Raw genomic sequence first — 17,763 nt, forward strand, 5'->3', positions numbered from 1 at the left:
ATTATTAAACTGGAGTGGTTAATGTATGTGTGTGTGTGTGTGTGTGTTTACGTGTTTGTTGAGTGTGTGTTTCTCTTAGTGTTGCATAATCTCAGGCTGCGGTCTGTGCATGTGCACCATACGTGTTTGTGTGTGTGTGTGTGTGTGTGTGTGTGTGTGTATAACCTGTTCGACAGGATCTTGACGCCAGGAGGGAAATGATTTTGTTTCGTAACAGAGCAGCGAGGAAGCTGCAGGAGTCTCACTTCTTCCGGGTTTATTTCTGTGCTCTGAGGTCAGAAACAAGGTGAAAGTCTACCTGTCATTTTAGGTTTAGTTGACTTGCATAAATAATGAATTAATAAAAACGGCAAGATTATAAAACAAATAAGAAATGCGCGGCAGAGCAAACCCCAAGAAAATCTATAAAAACATCTGATCCCTAAAGCAGCGATGTCGATGAATCAGCATTATGTTTGTTTAACTAAAAGTTAAAATAAAGCTGTTCTATCGTGCTAGATGTGCCTCTGCTCAGCACAAGGGTTTCCAGGTTTATCACTGTGAAGGGCATCTTTCACTGCTCAGAATCATTTAGGAAAACTTTAAAAGCCTTAAATTCAATCCAATTTACTGAATTTATTCCCTCAAACTCAGATTGTAGCAGTAAAGCTCCAGGTGGTCCTGATGACAAAATGAAAGCTCTTAATTTAAAAGATGTGTTTGTTCAAAGATGAGCAGAAGGTGAAGTCAATAGTGAGAACAATGACCGGTAAAGATAAAGATTGAAGAAGGTCCGTTCAGTTGTTTGGAGCGTCGGTGATTTCTGTCTCGGAGGACGATACGCGGCGCTACAATGCAGCGTATTGATTCTTTGTGTTAAAAACTGCACCGAGGACCAAATACCAGACGGCGTTACGAAGGCGACTAACACGATCAGATGACATCAGGGACTCGTACACAAACAGCAAAAAGCAAGATAAAAAGCAAGTCCCATCAATTCAAACCGACCTGAAACCTTTTCTCTGGATCGATAGAAAGAAGCCGAGCGTCATAAACAACGTAGTCGATTCAGACTAATGAGGCTCAGCGCAGAAGGCCTGCGAAGGCTTTAACTAAGATGCATAGAAGTCAGATTATAAGATCATTAGAAACATTAGCGACCATGTTACATAATCTACATAAAGAAACACACATTATCATTAACTTATAATACTTTAAGACCCTTACAGTCTCTGAACATGTCTTATGACATTCATTCATTGAATGATTGACACCGACAACGAGATGCAGCAAAGAAAAACAGATGGTTGCACTGAGTGACAATGTCAACACATTCAGAGATGAGAGTGCATTAACATGGACACATTGCTCATGAATGAGGCGTAAAACTGACAAATATATACAGCAGAAAATGTCTAACATGCTATTTGTAGCCTGCAAGGAGACAGTTAATCATTACCAAGAAGCATCAGAATGTAATGTGGATAAACTTCACTCTGGATTAGAGTGTTAGAGAGAATAATTAGTACTCTAGAGTGAGTGAGTGGATAAATAAAAATATTCATAATGGAAGCCACTGGGACTCTGCACAGATTTCCAGCTTCTGATCTAAAAACTCTAAAAACAAACACTCAGCGTTCCTCAAAGTCCAAGTGGGGAGAAGCTTTAGAGTCTGAAAGCATTTGTTGGTGAAAGGTTGAATTATTCCACTGACTCAAGTGTAAAAATTCCTTTTCCTTTTCCCCTCCGGCCGCTCTCAGCGTGAGTACAGGAACGCCCGCCGAGCTGAGGGACGACCGATAGAAACCAACCGCCAACTACTGCGACCCCTGAAATCCTCATCGACGGTAACGTCTGATTCATCCAAAAGCATTTCCTTCTATTCCTCCATAAACCCACAACCTTCATCTAATGTGTGGCATGTACACGTATTCCATCTCTTACGAGAGGAGAACGTTGTTATTGAAGTGACAGAGACACTGAAACACATTTTAGGGAAGTATATTTAGCTGTCAGAGGCAGCGTGACTGATTACATGTCCTTTTACTTCTTTGATCAGACAGCTTTTTTATGAACAGTTTTAGGTATAATTGGTAATTTTACCCTCCCTTGAGTTGACTTTGATAAAGACTCAATTAAATATTAATGGCTACCTTGCATTTCTGCTTGACTTGAAGCCCTTTTTCCCTCTAAAGCAGATTTGTGAGAATATTTTTCTTCAAAATAAAAGACAGCAGCCATTTTGGACAGAAGCACTAAATTGTAACTTTAGTTCAACGTGGAAGGAAGTGATACTTGATGTACTTGTTCTTGAATAGTTTTCAGCAAAAGTATTCTTACTTCATTGTAAATCACACTTTTCAACACCAGTGTGTTACATGGCAGCTAGAAAGCAGCTGTTAGTCATAATTTATATGCTGGACTCATCGTCTTAAAGGAAGGTGAGAGCTGTGCTAACAGCAGTCAAATGGAAGTTCCCAAGTCAAGTCTCTTTGGACTGAGCTGCACAGTCGATCCGGCTTGTCTTACTGAGTTGATCCATTTGTGTCTCTTCTTGTCTTCTGCTTGAATTCTTCCTGGAAATGTTGATGAAACATCTCTTAACAATATAAGCAGTGTTTGTTATGGGTTTCTTCTCCACATAACTGCACCTGGCAGACGCTAACATTTGCATATTTGCCGCTCAGGTGAACAACAATGACGACTCTTGCAAGTTGGTAATATCACATCAGAGTCTGCTTCTCAATCCTGAGGCATCAAACAGCGACGCTTTGGAAGCGGCCCACAGCATCTAGATACTGACGCCAACCGCGACCACTTCACAACGTTAACGTACAAACCTTCTTCGTTATAATAATAATAATAATAGCAAAACGTGCTTCTGCCCAAAGGGGCAAAATATGACTAGTAGGGATGACATCATGATGCACATTTATGCCCTCTGTAAACCAGATCAGGTGTCCCTTAATAGTACAGACACGGGACAGTGATCGGATCAGATACCTGGAAGCATTATAAGCATGTATTTAAAGAGGGTTAATACATGGTGCACGTATGCATGGTACCCTGAGTATGACAGGAAAAACAATATGACTACAGCAGCGGGAACGTAATAAGCACATCGGGAAATATAAGCATCCTGAGAAACGATAGAACAAGACTATTTTATTTATCAGTGCAGCATCCCAGCCGATCAACCACGAGCTCAGACTTATCTGTGTTATACCGTGCCAGGAAATAGCCTAAACCCATTTGGTCACGAGGAAAACAGTCAAAAGCAGCTGTGCACACACACCGAGTCCAACAGGACAGAATCACTGAGGTGCCACTCAGGAATTGTATTCCACTCAGTTCAGGTGTGCTTCACCTGGGGCACCAGTCACTCGGCACGAGGTGAATTTGCTCTTTATTCTATTTTTCCACAAGCCACCGATCCATCTATCAACCCCTCACCCCACACATCCATCCATCCATCCATCCATCCATCTACCCGTCATTGAAACATCTGACCCTCCATCAGACACCCATCACTTCCCTCAGTCCTGCTGCCTGGAGACAGAGACACAGTGCGGCGGATACAGAGGGCAGCAGCTCGAGATGAAACGTAGCAGGTGAATGAATGAATGAAATACAATAAAACGCAGTTTCTGTAATTCATCAAATGGAACTCCCAACATCAGGAAGTAGATCTTGGAGTGATTCTTCAGTAGTAGTATGAGCTTGTAAAATTTGTTCCACTCTTGACACCTCATGTTTCTCCTCAGGACTGTCATTGCTTGACGGCTGTATTTTACTTCATAGTGTAGAAACTTTGCCAGGAGAGACAAAATAGGTCACATGTGATATAGCATCAGAGTCTGACAGTAGTACAGTACAGCTGTAGACCTTTACGTAGTACTTCCTCTTCTTGTTGTGTCTTTCAACACCAATTAGTATACAGTTTGCATAGTTTGCAGTTTCCATAAGAGACCAGAATAATCACTTTACAGACCACTTTGAGCAACAAAGTGTACAGAAGGGGTTCAACACTCAAGACTGCCTTAAGACCAGGCGGCAACCGCCGGTTCTGGAAATTTAAGCCAAAGTGGAAGTGCCTTAATACCTGCATTCTCTCTAGTGTCCACCAGGGGGCGACTCCTCTGGTTGTATAGAAGTCTGAGAAAATGACTCTACTTCTCTCTTGATTTATTACCTCAGTAAACATTGTAAACATGAGTTTATGGTCTCAATCTCTAGTTTCAAGTCTTCTTCAATACAGCATGATATTCATTTAGTACATTATGGTCCATTTAGAGTCAAACAGACCATAAAGCAGGGGATGCTTTAGGGGCAGGGCCACCTTATGATTGACAGGCGTGTACCACGACATCCGATCTGGGAGTTGTCTGTGTCTTAAAACTTTCGCCTAAAAATGTCTAATTCAGCATTTGGTTGTACTTAGCTCCACCCTCTCAAGTGATCTCTGGCTCCAAACCACAGTCCACCAACCAATGGGTGACGTCACGGTGACTACATCCACTTCTTATACACAGCCTGTGCTTAAGACTTGAGCAAAGTGTGCATGCTCACACCTCTGTGTAACAAACTCATACAAAAATATATTTTTGTAATACTGCATAGTGTATAACTTGAAACTAACTACATCTCCTCTGGAGCCTTGTCTCTTTATCTGTACTGTACAGAAGGACAAAGACCTACAGGGCCGTCTGCCTGAAGACCTCGGGGCTCTGCTAGCTCAATAATCACCATTCAGTTCATGCTAGAGCAAATTATTTCCATAACTGTGAAGCCTACATTGAAATTGCACGTATGAATTGTGCTACTGCACATAAATAAACCTGTGATCTTTCAACCATTCATCTGCACATCCATACATCCACATGTATCCATCCATCCGTCCAACTGACATGAATGCACTCAGGTCAGTTACCTTTGTCCACGTTCATGGACCTGGAAACAGGACCTTCAGTCCAGACAGTCTGCTGCTCGAATAGTGCTGTCAGTGATTCACTGACAGCACATGCAGCCTGTGAGGGGCTTTAACTGTGCTCAAATGTTCACCTCAGACGGCACTTGAACAGGAACGTGTTCAGTCTGCTGGAAAGCACAGAGAGATGTCGGGTGATGTAACACACCCTCCGGCAGCCATGCTGAGCAGTGACTGTGAGAAGCTCTGAGAAGGACTTAGGAACCTCAAAAGAACGTAACAGAAATGCTTAATATCTGTACAGCCATCAAAATCAAACCGATCATTCTGCCGCCATCAAAACGTCTTTTCTTTGTATTCCAACATGTCAGATTCCTTATTTGTACATAAACTTTGAAACACATGAAGTTGAGTTGATTTAACTGCCGTAACAGTTGTTAGGAGCTTACTTTGATGAGCTCTTTGTTCAGAAAGATCAGACATCCATCCATCCAACAAACCGCATACTAATACAACCATCATATCGATAGGTGTATTTTTATGTGTCGAACAACAAATATATTAAAAAAGGACAATATGCTAATAAGACTGCATCCAGATTGTTATTTCTTAAAACTGTTAATGCAAACCAAAGTATTAAAATCTAAATGTGGACTTGATGCTGGCACTAGATGAAGTGTTATTGTATCAGGAAGGTTCACAAAGACCACGAGAAACAAATTAATATAATAAACATATTAACATATTAATCCATCCAACAAAAATCCAGACATTTAAACTTGAACACACTTCAAAATCATGGAGGTGCTTGATCACAAGTCCAGGGATCAGTAGAGTCATTGTGATTCATCCTCTGGGGACCATGAACGTCTGTACACATGAGCATGCGTCCTGTAGTGGTTGAGATAGTTTAGTCTGGACCAAAGTGGTTGAAACAAACAACCGACATTCTTTTCCCAAATGCTGCTAAAAACAATGTTGTTTCACCATTTCACCATTTCACCATGCGTTACCTTGTATTAAAACAACGTTTAAAACCTGAGAATCATCTCTAACAACATTTAGATTAACAACACACTAAATACGTCAAAGCAAACTTGTGACTATAAACTAGATTTTAAATGGAACAGGACAATAAGCACTTTAAATGTTACTCTGGTTGCTATAGCAACATCAGAAAATAATTATAATACAAATACAGTCTATCATTCACTGCAGTGCATTTATTGGACAAGTGTGCTTGATTCTGTGTTTGTTCTCTTTACATAAACATGGGTCATTTGTGAAATCATAAATATTTCTGTGATGTGCATTTAAATTATAAACACAAGGACACTATTTCTAGGCTGTGCTTGTTCTTCCAGTAATAATTTCCTGCCAACTGTGTGTGTGTGTGTGTGTGTGATGTCCTCCTGAACCATCTACCTGTGTTTATGAGCATGAACAGCAGACGGTGCAGAGGGACGACCTCCACCGCCATCTGTGAGTCTGTGGCAGCCCGCCACCCTGCTTACACTCATCGGTCCATCCGTCCATTCATTAAACCATCCATCATCCCACCAACCAACACAGCGTACTAATAAAACAATCATATATCATGTGGACAGACGTACAAATACACAAAATAACAATTCAATTAAAAAAGGACAGTATGGACTACATCCACACTGTTAACTCTTAAAACTGTTGATTAACAAACTATTGGACAAATCAAACGTCTGACTTGGTGATGGCACTAGATGTGGCGAGTGTCATTAGATTATCAAAGTTCACAAAGACCAAGAATGTCTGCAGCAAATTCAATTCTAATCCATCCAACACAGATCCAGACATTTTACTTTGAACATAGAGTATTAACTCTTAATTAACTACTTTTTAATCCATCCAATAATCCATAAATCCATCATCCATCCTTCATCCATCCATCAATCATCCATCCACCCATACATCCATCCATCCATCAATCCATCCTTCATCCATCCACCCATCCATCCATCACCCATACATCAATCATCCACCCATCGTCTCTGAACATCACGCATTGTGTCAGTACCTTTCCTGTTCAGTCTGTAGTTCTGTCTGTCAGTGAATGTGTGACTTCAGGCTGCAACATATCTGCTCTGTGCGCTGGCTGCTGTGTGTCAGCAGGCCAGAGCAAGAGGGACATGAAGACATCCATAACCTCTCAACACGCGCTGTGTGTGTGTGTGTGTGTGTGTGTGTGTGTACTCTCTGCCATCCCCGCTCAGTTTTTATCCGACAAACCTTGGGCCTCTCCGTCTGTTATGATAATGGGATTTGTTTGGATGCAGGTTGTATCTTTACAGGAACACACTGAGCTACATCTGGGACGGCTTTTGATATCTGGCGTCAAATAGAAAAACATGGTTTTCCATCTCTAAATATAAAAGAACAGAACCAAACTCACTTTCTAAACTCCAAAAGAAGATCTATACAAACAGGCAAATGCATATGTATCCATCTATCATCTGTAACACCCCCCCTTGCCGTGCTGTGGTATAATATAGCGCTATATCAGATCAAAATGGCCTCACAAGCATGAGGAATGGGAATCTACTGCCAGCGTTGCCTTGAGCATAACCTCAAGGTTTCCCAGAACTCAATCAGCTCGATGGAACAAGCGCGGTGAGTGGCGTTGGCTTTTATCAGTGCAGACAGCACACTTTATAATAAGTGGAATACATACAGTCATCAGCTGGCTGCGCACTGAGAGGCTCTTTATGCTGGGAGAAGCTGACACATTATAATTATCATTGGACCCAGAGGTGTCAATAACTAATATTGCACCGGTTAAATGAAAGAAGCATGATGGTGACGACCCCGTGTGTGTGTTCAAGAACACAGTCGTGTCAGCGTTTCGTATGTGTTTCTGACCCGTACGTGTTTCTCAAGGGGAGCTGCTGTTACATAACAACCAAACTACATACACACAAGAGGGGGAGGACGGTGAAGAGGTTTTGGTTTTCAGTGGCTTTGTTATTTTTCCTATTTGACTTTTTCATTCATATCAGTTTTTTTGACACACTCAACAGCATGTTTATTAGATACACCTATAGCTACAACCTCCATCCACCCACTGTCTCTCACTGCGTATCCTGTCCAGGGTCATGGAAGAGCTGACATCAAGTGAAGGCAAGGACAGGTCGCCAGACTATCGCAGGGCTGACGGACAGAGACGGACAACCACTCACATCTACGGGCAATAGTCTTTGGACTGCGGGAGGACAACCATGGCGCTCTACGTACCTCTACGTCAGTTCTGGACGTGTTAGAAACTGCGTGTCAATATATGCTTGATATAGATAGATAGATAGATAGATAGATAGATATTTATATATATCTCGTGTCTTTTCAAATTAAACTTCCATCTTCACCGGACGCAACGTATCCTCATACAACGTTCGTACGATATCTTCCAAAATGTTTTTACTTTACTGCGTTTTCTTAGGAAAGTCCAGCAACACGTGTCACTTCCTGCTCGTTACACGCCTACAGTCTTTTCAAAATAAACTTCTGTATTTGCAGGAAACCACTTAGTTAGGTTTTGGAAGGATCGTTGTTTGACGAGTTGGGAGTGAGATCGGGCTGCGTTGACAGAGTTGAGAGGAGTGTGTGTGTGTGCATGAACATGTGCACATGTTGTATTTGCAGCATTACATTGACTCAGGAAGTTGTTTAAGTTGAGGGAGACGGGGATGTGCAGTGTGTGTGTGTGTGGTTTAGAGAGTGAGAGTGTGTGTGCGATGGAGTATCGGGTGACAATAGCATTGACAGTTTAGCCCCATGGTGTTACATAATATAATGGCCTCTGTGTCACTGCCTGCTGGTTCACTATCTCACCTTTTGCTCTCATACATACAAATGGGCCGCTATTCTCATTCATGGCCTGTGCAAACTGACTGAGTCAAGGGCGAACATGCTCCTGGAGAATGGAGAGAAGAGGAATGAATCTATGAAAAGCAAGGAGACTCCGGCTACAGCTGAGTGCATTTAACGAGTATTTATGACATCAGAGTGTGAAAAGCATGCCGGGATGGTTCTTGGGAAGCCTGTCAGCTCAGCGTAAACACGGAGCTGGTTTGCCGTTAAAGCCGGACTGTCAACAATTACCAGCACTCCGCAATGGTTTCAGAGATTTTTGATTATTTTTGTTGATTTTGAAGGCCTCACACCTTGACACTGTTTAGTCGCAGTCTGCAGAAGGCAGTAGGGAGATCAATTCACACCGCATTACCTTGAGTTCACTGGAGCAGGAGGGTTGAATAAGGCTTGTGTGGCGTTGCTGGTTGACAGCTGTGAGACAGCTGGCTGACATGTAGGTATCTCTGATGGGCTTTTGAAACTTTCCCCAACGTTGGCTGTCGTGCTGTTTCATACTTCAGCAGACCATTAGGTGAGTCTGAGATTGTCTTCCTCACCACACTTTGATGATGCTGCAGGAAGGAAACCCAAACAGCAGCTGGCCTTGTTGTGCTGTGTCTTCGTCCTTTGTGTCTCTCTTGTTCTTAAGTATTCTTTGCGTGAAATTACAAATGATTCAAATATTAAATTAATAAATCTTGATTTGAAGACTGGTGAAAGGTTGTTTGTCATGTTCATTTTTGAATGTAAACTACTTCTTCTGCTTTGCATCTCAGGCAAAGTTGTAATATCTAATAAAGTTCTTTTCTCTTCACACTCAAAGTGTTTAATTTCCCGAGCTGTCTCAGAAGCTGCACTTTGCTGACATGAATTATTCCTCTCAGGGAATGATCGTTCATCACGAGCATCTTATTCCGGCTGAGAGGAGGCTGTAATATGAAACATCTGGATATGCAAATCACTAACTGCAGCTTTGACATTAAGTGAGGTAGCAGCGCGTACAGAACAAGCCATCCAGCCTTCCTGAACTGTGTTTCTCACACTTACTGGCTGTTGTGCTGTTAAATAACATCCATAGATCAGGTTGTGTGTATCGGGGTGACAAATGTTGTAAACACAGACTTGCATATGCATTAAACCAACACACACACACACAGACATATTGAGTCCAATGCGCTCGTACGTCCGTTTTGAACACACCTGGAACAGGAATCAAGGATTCAAGGATCATTTATTCTCATTATGCAACACAGGGATGCACAGTGAAAGTCAGTTGTCGCACATTTGCAACACAACAAAGACATGACGAACATTTCTTGAATTTGCATCACAAGGTAAACAGCAGCAACAAAAACAGCTCTGTGGGCAGATAATATAGCCGACATCTTCACATTAATAACTTAACATTGTCTATCAGCTTTGACTGTGTTTGAGCACCAAGCATCATGTAAACACAGAGTCCTTCTCCTCTGGTCCCACCGGAGTCCTGCTCTCTTTCCTGCGGTCCGCCTGTCAAGTGCAGCTTGATCCGGCATGACCGATGGATCCAGGTCTCTGTGAAGATGTGGGCTCAAAAGTCACCGATCTCCTGCTGCTTTCATCCATCTGATTTTCCTCGGCTGTCCTCCCGGTGGCCGTTTGGTCGGGCAGGTCTGGCTTGCTGGTCGGCGGTGATCATCTCAAAGTCCGCTGCACTGAATCAACACGCTTCCTTTTCAGATGTTGATGAATGTAGCGTTTCAGTTTCCCTCGTTTGGTATATCTTTTCAAAAGAAACTCCCAACATAGATTTACTTACGCAACGAAACCACTTTGGTTAGGTTCAGGAAGAGATTGTGGTTTGGGTTTATGTAAAACAACATTTGTTGTGCAACCGGAATTAGTAAAGTCTGGAAGTCACATAACAAAACTTTGACCGATACGACCTCACATACAAATCCCTGCAGTTGCTCTGAGCGTCTAATAATGACGGCAATGGTTTACATTGGAGTTAGTTGAACGTCTCATACAGATACTGAAGGAGGGACACGGTATCAGACGTCAAACATCATCTTCAAACCAGGTTCAAACTAATCTCTGAATTCCAGCAGATCCATTATATGTTCAGCGAGAGACGTTTTCAGACGTCATCATAGGTCTGACTACATATCTGTTGCATCAGTGGATCGTGTAATTATCACAGGGGAGCTCCTCTCGGCTCGACAATCCTCACTCTACACGCATATTACACATCAAAATGTTTACGCTGAAAAGGCACACATCCCTCTCAGTTGCAGAATGAGTAATTCTAGCGTGAATGGACTGATTTCTCCTGTTAAGCTGGAGAGCCGGTAAGAGCCAGCGAGGACAGGCGTGTGGGGCTGCCTGGACACAATCAATTCCTCGTTAACTGATTCCTAATGCACAATTAACTGACCATAGTTTACTAGTGGAAATTAATATTTCGGACGCTTCAGATCCATCATTATTTTAGCTGTAGAGTTATTCAACAGTCATTTTGATCCTCAAGCAATACCTTTAAGCTGTTGACAGAAAAGGTACTTTCTATTGGTTGGCTTGTTCTGATCAGTTCGTTAAGGTCGGTATAGATTAATACAACCAAGAGCAAAAAGAAAATGCAAGAACATCCACCAAACAAAAGAAACAACGCTGCACCAGGGAGGAGAAAACCACGTTTACAGAGAAGCTTGGAGCCTCGATATACCAGAAGAAAGGCATAAATAACATCGATTCCAAGAGAGTTTTTCTTCTAACGGGGTCCTCCATGCAGTGAAAGCAGATACCACCGAACAACAAACACTGCTTGAACACATTATACTTACTTGAGCCAATCGCTGTTCTTCAGTGAGGGTTTTTAAAGTGGTGTTTACACAATATACACAATATACACAGACATATGTCCAAGCATCTGTGTGTGTGTGTGTGTGTGTGTGTGTGTGCATGTCTATCACTCCTACACACACACCAGCTCATCTGTTAAATCCCGTCCCGAGTGTGTGTCCAGCTGGCCGCCCACTCACCGCACTGCACCGACCACCAGCTGTCAATCATAGCTGGAACCCTGCAGACATTATCCCCCATCTCCTGCCAGACTTTCTGACTTTCACTGGCTGGACCAGATGAGCCAGGTTGAAAAAAAACCAGAAACTTTATGACAGCAGCCAATGAGGATGCTCTCACCGGGACCCGTCAGTCAGGCTTTATACTGTTGTTTAGCGCAGGGAAGCTTGACTGAGTGGTTGTGTTCCACTGCTTCAAAGCTACTTGTCGATATCACACCATCTGACGTTTAGTCAAAACACAGAACATTCAATAAACTTGAAATTTGGGGCAAACATTCTTGGTCACCAGGGGATGAATCCTAATGACTTTCGTGATCCCCATTTTTTAAAATCTCGTACCAGCAGCAGATCACTTGGCACCATCGTCAGCTCAACATTTGATCCATACTTTAGTGTATCACCAAATAGCCTTTCTGAATACTTCGTTGATGACATTCCCATCAGCCTCAGCTGTCCTTTGTTTCCTGCTAATTAGCACATGTTAGCATGCCAACACACTGTGGCCACTGAGGTAATTTACCTGCAGAACAATAACATGTTAACATTGTCATTGTGTCAGTGAGTAGTGTTAGTATTTAAAGCTTATGAGCACATTTCATTTTGTGTTGATTTTGGCATTTTGAGTCACTGTTTAGGAGTAAAGTACGACGTTCTACATACGTTTTTGTAACTGATGTTAAATTGTAATGTTTATTCTGTTACATATGTGTACCTCTTAGTTTACTTTAGCAGATACTATTTATTTTATTGTTGTCATTTTTACTTTGAAAGAGACAAAATAACAACATCTTAACCCCCAAAACTCCATGTTTGTGAAATGAGGTGTGGATCTTTCATGAAGCCCTGAGGTGTATAGAACATCCCAAACTTTCAACTTCATGAAACATAAAAAAACAAACACTACATCAGCAGCTTCTTTTAACAGACAACTCTCGTGTCCCCCTGACTCTTCTACCAACCATAATAAGAAAAGTGCATTTCATAATTTCTGACAAAAACAAGCCGGAGGGTGAAACCATCCTTCTGTGTTTGAATTCCTGACTCACATTTGGCAGAGCAGCTGAGACAGAAACAACAGCTGTCTAAATACAGAAACCCTAATAACCATGGAGCACCCTGAGCTGCCAATCAAAAGTAAAACATAATCACTGTTCCCTATCCATCATCCTCCACAGCCCTGGATGGACGCATCATCCTCTATCTGCTGTTTCATTCCAGCAGTTTGAATTAGTTTGCAGTAAACACTTTCCTGTTTTTTATCGTTTTCTTTTTCAGTTTTGACAAATCACAAAATACACCAATGACGGGTCAGTGGAGTGAATTGTGTGTGTAAGTGCTTGCACAGCTATCTTTGTGAGGACCAATGTCAGTTTGTGATGATATTTCCAGGTTAGAATAAGGTTTAGGGTCAGGTTAGGTTAGAGCGAGGTATTCTAACCCAATACCCAGAGGGGCACACGGGGAGAGTTTATGGTTAAACCCCTCGTATACAAGTTACATAAAACCTAGAAAAAGAAAATTAAAAAGACAAAAAGGTTAAAAACATAACAATTATCATTAATTAGGAGGAGTAAAAGAAGGAAAGGGTAAAAGATGTAAATTAAAATGAATAAAAGGGGTTTAATAAGAGCATTGGAGGAGACGCAGGTGGGCAGCGGGAGTTAAAAGAACTGTAATCACCTCGGGTTAGGTCTTCAGCTGTGATGGTTCAGGTTATTTTAAGGGGCTAATGAATACACTTTGTTAATGCGTGTCCCCACAAAGATGACTTAGGAAATGCAAGGTTGTGTGTACGTGCTTGTACCTTTGTACTTTTGTGGGGACGTTTTGTCCAGTCCTCACCAAAAGGTGAAATGTTATAAATAGGTCAACTGTCACCACATAGACACTGAAATGCAGTAGCATTCACACAAATACATGAAGTTATACACACATATTTACAGTCATGAGAAGAGGAGATATTTAAGTTAAGTCTCAAGTTGAAAAGTACAATTAAACATAATCGGTCCAAATATGCACAGTGATTAACATTTACTGCTTGCTGCACCTTAGATTGTTTTGTTTCCATTGTTGTTTTGGGCCCACCTCCCACCACACACTCTACATGAAGAGCTAATCCGCTGCAGTAAACAACACAATTGTCAGTTTGCATCGAAATCACTCAGTTATTGCAATTTTGATAATGAGAGCAAAACTTAACAGTAGGTTTAGGTCGGAAATCTGCATCCATGGAAAGGAAGAAAGTAACAAAGAAAATCAATTCAAGCTGCAGGCAATGACAAAAGAGAGCGGAGTCCACCTAAAAGAAAAGAAAAGAAAAGTTAGCAGTTTGTCTTGAAGGCACTGAGTCCATGAGAGACGAGCAATGAGAGAGAAACAAGACAACAAACAGTCTGAGTCAGAAGCAGAGACAACAACGTGGCTGTGTGTGTTGGTGTGAAGGTTAAGCACAAGTTTTAAGTTACTTAGAGGAACTTTTAACTGGTTATGAAACAATCAATTAAACCCTGATCCTTTATCAGACCTCCATCAGTAAAGAGACCATCAGGGAGAAGATGGTCTATTTCTATAGAGTTATTCTTAATGCTCGTCATCGGGTCAGATTCTCCATGACATCAAACGAAATTATTTATACGGCATGAAGGTTCACCAGAACCTCCTTCAGCTCAGACTCCAGCGTGGCCTCCAGCAGAGACCGGTCCACGAGGACAGACCCAGATCCTCCAGCAGAGACCAGTCCACTGGGGACAGACCCAGATCCTCCAGCAGAGACCAGTCCACTGGGGACAGACCCAGATCCTCCAGCAGAGACCATCTAACAATCCTCCAAATAAAATTGGAGCGAGGTCTTCAGGAATCTGTTTCAGTTGGGCAGCTCATTAAATGTCCGCTGTATGTCAGAATTTATTCGCCAAAGGCGTTTCCATAATACCTTTAGTGCATCACTTCTTTTGCTACAACAGCAAACACCATCTCAAGCGTGAGTTGAAACTTTTTTGGGGAAATTAAATTTCATAGAATTTTATTGAGTTTGTCCGTTTTAATATAGCGATACTTCAAAATGAGCAATGGAAACAAGCTACTGTGCTCATTTCAAAGGAAGACAAGAAAAAAGAAAGGAAGGTTACCCTGACAGCAATTGGCAATCTCTAGCAGAATACGAAGTGTGTGTGTGTGTGTGTGTGTGTGTGTGTGTGGGGTAGAAGAACAGTGTCAGAGGTTGTGGAGGGGACTCTACTGTCGACTTCAATTACAGCACAGAGCCGAGCTGTTAGCCGGACTCATATGCTGCAGTGACTAAACCATTACCACCACCATTAATCACAGCCTCACGTCCACTTACATCACCGGGCCGCACTGGACAGCTGCAGAGGAAGAGCTCAACACACACTTTCTAAGTAAGAGCCTCGCAATGTCTTTGAGAGGTGACACTCAAGGAAAGACACAAACACACATTATAGACTTTGACATTGCTAACATGCTGAATTAAAGCTGGACTAACTTCAAGTATGTTCACCTCGGTAAGCGTGCTAGCATGCTAACGTTTGGAAATCAGCCCTGAAGCAAAAGGGAATGTCATTAGTTTTGCAGGTGTTTGCTAAGAAACGAAAGTATTGGACAAAGTAGGTTTTGTTGGTGCCCGATGATTCATTGAGGGATCACCAAAGTAATTACAACTTCGCTAACAGGAAAATCTGAACTAAATACAGTATATTATATATGATTGTCTATAGTTGTTGAGACATGTTAGTCTCAACCACAGACTGTATATAAGAAATGGACCTAGTCACCTCTTGGCTTGTGGACTACGGTTGTGAAGCATTCATTAGGCCTTTGCCATCTTGGTGTTTTGGAGACAGAAGTGACCATATTTGGAGGAGAGGGTGGAGCCGGGGAATAGCAACAGCTTAGTAACTAGCTAGCTCTAGCATGGTTAGCAAGGTCCAGTCATAATAAACGTTTACTGTGATTAGTGGAACACATGCATAAACCAAAATTTACTTGTTGGAAAAAATGAACAGCTGGCCCCTTAAGAATGTTGCGTTCAAGAGTAATTTTCTCATAGACTTCTATACAACCAGAGGAGTCGCCCCCTGGTGGACAGTAGAGAGAATGCAGGTTTTAGACATAAAGCATTGACTTCACTTGGCATGAACGGAAGTCGTCACCCGACACCACCTCACTGACAGCATTGCGTTCACTTATAAAAACCGGAGGTTTCCACTTGGTCTGAGCCAAAGTGGCTAAAATGGAAGAAGCCCAAATTTGACCTGAGCAAAAAACAGAATTACATGAAACATGTTTATACACTTAAGGGTGGAGGCACAGAAGGCGATTAGGCTCATGATTGAGTCTTAGTTAGAGAAATAGCAAGCAGTCACAGTGACACTAGGCTACTAATCATCATCACCCCGGTGTCATTAAACAAAGACGGCACAATTGAAATCTTTCCCTTAATCAAGATGCTTCACTGAGCAGAGAGCAGAAAATTTCAGTTAAGGAGATCCAACCCAACCAGACTGTCTGTCGGCTCTGCACCATAAACAGGTGTGTCAGGGACAGAGAAGGGGTTTATATTTCATATTTAGTACACACAACGTGCTCACCCAAGGGTCCTGTTAGCTACCTGTAAAATGCACATAACACGGGTATCTGTATGCAACCAGGAGGCCTACCTGGCAAGTACAGCTATATTCAGTGTGACACAGAAAGAAGAAGAAAAATCCTCAAGATCCCACCTCTCATTCAGCCTGCAGCAACAAGCGGCTGCAGGTGCTGCAGTCCTAAATAAATCTGTGTGAAGACGGGAGCTGTTCTACTACAAGTTTGATATGAGAGTTTGTAATTCTGCGCTCTGCAAAGATGCACCGCTCTCAGCGTTGTTTGGATCAGGCAACAGTGGAGCTGTTCTGTAGGAAGACTGGGGGCAAAGTGTAAAGACAAGCAGCCTTTCCTGTTGTACAGTGAGAGATCACATTATAGAAAAGTTCCAGATGCCATGTAGTGAGGTTCACAAGCAAACATTTCAAAAAGCAAAAGTGTTGCTTTTTCTAACTCGCAACAAGACAATGTAAATGTTGCTGAACAGCAGACACTTTGGCCAGAAGTACTAATTATGTGATAACAGCACATTGAGTTTCCCTTTCCTTTGTGTTTCAGAGTAATGGTCTAAATTACGTAACAAAATTCTTATCAGTAACATTTAATTTAAGGAACAAAGAGTCGGTGTTCAATGTAGATTATTTATTAGCATATAAATTTCATTCAATTTCAGTTGAAGATGTCGGACCTGGCAATAAGAAAAGAGAAGAGTCTGTGACATAAGTGAGTTCAACCCACTACACAAGTTTCAACAAAGTCATGTTTATACTTTATATCACATAACAGCTACTGAAAGTGAGGGAAAGGCAAGTACTGTTTTCATCTTAAAACATAACTTATGTTTGAATTCGTTCTCAATGTCAATTAAATCTGGATGAAGTAATTTATGTCCCAAATCAAACTACATACCTCGAGCTTTCATTTTGTTTTATTTAGACTTGTTCACGTTCTGTTGTTAAAAGCTGTGTGGACCACAGTGTGTTTTACAGAATTAGCAGCAATAGTAGAATGAGACCAGGTCTCAGATGGAACCAGAAGCTTCACTCTCCTCACCAACCTTCTCTTAGACCGACATGTTTTATTTTGTCTCGGCCGCTTTTATATATCGACTTGCGTCACGTTGCAGAGCCTTCAAACATGTTTACATCCAGGGAAGGAAACTCTTTGTCAATGATGCTGATTTGAAGATAGTTGATTGACCGAAATGTTTGAAATGTGCACGTTTGGTCTGTTGCCTGTAAAGGATAAGGTGGATATTTTCTTTATTTTTATTCAGTAAATTGCATTGTCTTAAAACCTGCATTCTCTCTA

The sequence above is a fragment of the Anarrhichthys ocellatus genome, unplaced genomic scaffold (genome assembly GCF_004355925.1).
Source record: "Anarrhichthys ocellatus isolate YVR2014 unplaced genomic scaffold, GSC_Weel_1.0 scaffold122, whole genome shotgun sequence".
Classification (NCBI taxonomy): domain Eukaryota; kingdom Metazoa; phylum Chordata; class Actinopteri; order Perciformes; family Anarhichadidae; genus Anarrhichthys; species Anarrhichthys ocellatus.